General features: G+C 46.5%; 1 protein-coding gene across 1 annotated transcript in view; it reads left to right on the forward strand.

Annotated features, from left to right (window-relative positions):
- ctc1 (CTS telomere maintenance complex component 1) overlaps positions 1–3,656 on the forward strand; it is a gene marked incomplete at its 3' end in the record, with an annotated part of 14,033 nt that overhangs the window by 5,262 nt on the left and 5,115 nt on the right. The gene's annotated exons all lie outside the window — the stretch shown is intronic.

Genomic DNA, 3,656 nt, shown 5'->3' on the forward strand with positions numbered 1-3,656 from the left:
CAGATTAATGCATCTAAGGAGGGAGAAAGACTGAAACATTCATTCCTGAGGTGCTCAGGTCCAAAAACCAAAACCTCAGTCTTGTCTGTTCAACAGGAGAAAATTAAGGGTCATCCAGGTTTTTATGTCTTTAAGACATGCTTGTAGTCTAAGTAGCTGATTGGATTCATTGGTTTAATGGACAAATATAACTGAGTATCATCAGCATAACAATGAACATTTATCTCATGTTGTTTAATAACTGGGCAGCACGGTGGTGCAACTGGTAGAGCTGCTGCCTCTCAGCGAGCAGGTCCCTGGTACAAACCCCGGTCCAGGGGCCTTTCTGGGTGGAGTTTGCATGTTCTCTCCGTGCATGCGTGGGTTTTCTCCAGTTACTCCGGTTTCTTCCCACAGACCAAAAACATGCATGTTAGGCTGATTGGTAACTCTAAATTGTCCCTAGGTGAGTGAGAGAGTGAATGGTTGTGTGTCTCTATGTGTCCCTGTGATGGACTTGCGACCCGTCCAGGGTGTACCCCGCCCCTCGCACAGTGATTGCTGGACATGGGCACCAGCGACCCCCGTGACCCAAAATGGAATAAGCGGGTAAAGATGATGGATGGATGGATGTTTAATAACTTTACCTAATGGAAGCATATACAAGGTAAAGCGTATTGGTCCAAACATTGAACCCTGAAGAACTCCATGACTAACTTTGGTGTATGAAGAAGATTTATTATTTACATTTACAAATTGGATCTATCAGATAAATATGATTTAAGACAATTTAGAGCTGTTCCTGTAATCCCAACATCATATTCAAGCCTCTGTAATAGAATGTTATGATCAACTGTATCAAATTCTGGTTCTGTTTGATGGAGTTACAGTTTGGTCCTGCTGTTTTCTCAGGTGGGTTTCCAAGGAGACCGGGCTCTGCCTTCACCTGGTTCTGATCCAGGATGTGGGCCTATGATGGGTCGACCCAGATTGTGTGCAGCTCAGATTGAATCTGGTTTTACTGGGATGTGGTGATGGGAGCGGGTCGGCTGCAGGAACTGATGAGGGAAGAAAACATTAATAAACGTGAAGTTTTACGGAGGGGGGTTCATAAAGTTCTTTACTGGTGATAAATGTCTGAATCAGGTCTGTGGTGGTGGCAGAAGTAAAAACATATTCTGGTTTTATGCTTTAGATTTATATAATTCAGGTTTCGTGGGTTGTTGAGTGATTTCTGCTGTTTGAAAAGTTACAATAAAACTAGAAAACTTAAACAAGTCTCAGTTTTTGTCTTGATTCAAACATTGAGAACAAAGTGAAGTCAGCTCAGTTCAACACTTTGAACGTTAAACGTCAGAGGAATGCACGTCGCCCGCCGCTGTAAAGTTTTAAACACCGACACCCAGTTTCAGCTCAGGATCCGTCAAACTGTGTTTGTTGAGTTCCATTAGCTGTGGCGGCCATCTTGAATCAGGTTGACTCCAGATGTATCTGCAGCTTCTGCAGGACAGACCCGTTTGACCTGGTGCCGTCTCTGGGAGGTTACAGGACGAGCGAAGGCATGCTGTTAGAAACTAAATGTAAACGACAAACAGCTGTTGTCCTCCATGTCCCACAGGTTGATGAGACGGGACACTAACACTAACTGAGGCGTCTGAGCCTCATGGTGATTGGCCGGCCTCTGCTGACTCCTCCCACTGGACATCCTCCTGAAACCTTATTGACATGTTCAAACCACTGTCCCACCTCTGGACATGTCCCAACCACTGTCCCTCCTCTGGACATGTTCAAACCACTGTCTCTCCTCTTGACATGTTCAAACCATTGTCCCTCCTCTGGACATGTCCAAACCACTGTCCCTCCTTTGGACATGTCCAAACCACTGTCCCTCCTCTTGACATGTCCAAACCACTGTCCCTCCTCTGGACATGTTCAAACCACTGTCCCTCCTCTGGACATGTCCAAACCACTGTCCCTCCTTTGGACATGTCCAAACCACTGTCCCTCCTCTGGACATGTCCAAACCACTGTCCCTCCTCTGGACATGTTCAAACCACTGTCCCTCCTCTGGACATGTCCAAACCACTGTCCCTCCTCTGGACATGTTCAAACCACTGTCTCTCCTCTGGACATGTCCAAACCACTGTCCCTTCTCTGGACATGTTCAAACCACTGTCCCTCCTCTGGACATGTCCAAACCATCTCAGTGTGTCCTCTCTAACTTTATCTCCCAGTTGTTCAACCTGTGCTGTACCTCTGATGATCTCATTCCTGATCTTCTCCATCCTTGTCTCTCCTAAGAAGAACCTCAGCATCTTCATTTCTGCCACTTCCCGTTATGTCTCCTGTCTTTTTGTCCATGTCTCTGTCTCCTGTCTTTTTGTCCATGTCTCTGTCTCCAGACCATACAACATAGCTGGTCTCACCACTGTCTTGTAAACTTTTCCTTTGACCTTTGCTGACACCCTTTTGTCACAAATCACTCCTGAAACTTTTCTCCATCACTCCATCCTGCCTGGACTCTCTTCTTCACCTCTTCACCACACTCCCCATGTTCCTGGACAGTGGACCCCAAGTCCTTGAAGTCCTGCACCTTTGTGACCTCTGCTCCTTGTAGCCTCACTGTTCCACCTCCTCCCTCTCATTCACACATGGACTCTGTCTTACTACGACTGACTTTCATTCCTCTTCTTTCAAGTGCATACCTCCACCTCTCCAAGTTCTCTTCCACCTGTTCCCTGTTCTCTCCACAGATCACAATGTCATCTGCAAACATCATAGTCCACGGGGATTCTTGCCTGACCTCATCTGTTAGTCGGTCCATCACCAGAGCAAACAAGAAGGGGCTCAGAGCTGATCCTTGATGCACTCCCACCTCCACCTTGAAGCTATCTGTCACTCCTACTGCACATCTCACCACTGTCCTGCTGTCCTCATACATGTCCTGCTGTCCTCATGCATGTCCTGGTGTCCTCATACATGTCCTGCTGTCCTCACGCATGTCCTGTACCAGTCTAACATGTCCTCCTGTCAGATTCTTTTTCTAAATCCACAAAGACACAATGAGTTCTTTCTGACCTTCTCTCTACTTCTCCATCAGTGTCCTCAATTCAAAGATGGCGTCTGTGGTGCTCTTTCTTGGCATGAAACCATACCATAGGGGGGTCAAGGTGGGATAGAGGTAGGGCAGCCGACTCGGGACCAGTCCCAGGCTCGATCCCCAGCCATTCCCACATGTCATGGTGTCTCTGAGCAAGACACCCAATCCCTAATTGCTCCTACATAGCTGCCCACTGCTCCTGGTGTGTCCCAGGTGCGATGGGTTACCTGCAGAGACTAATGTGGTCATTGTGTGGAAACATACACTGATGACAACACACAGCACTTAATAATATTACACTGCTGCTCACAGATGGTCACCTCTCGTCTACGTCTACCACAACTCTCTCCCAGATCTTCATCGTGTGATTCATCAACTTAATTAAACCTTGTAACATGTTATGAAGTTTATTATTATATTTATAAAATGTTATAAAGTGTTCTAAATGATGTGCAGCTGGACTCAGCTCCATGTCTACACCTTAACACACGCTAAGCCAATCAAAGCTGTCCTGTGTGTGTGTGTGTGTGTGTGTGTCCTTGTTTATGCTACTTTGTGAGGCCCATTTTTCCAACTT

This window comes from Nematolebias whitei, chromosome 1, assembly GCF_014905685.2.
Source record: "Nematolebias whitei isolate Nwh7 chromosome 1, NemWhi1, whole genome shotgun sequence".
NCBI classification, from domain to species: domain Eukaryota; kingdom Metazoa; phylum Chordata; class Actinopteri; order Cyprinodontiformes; family Rivulidae; genus Nematolebias; species Nematolebias whitei.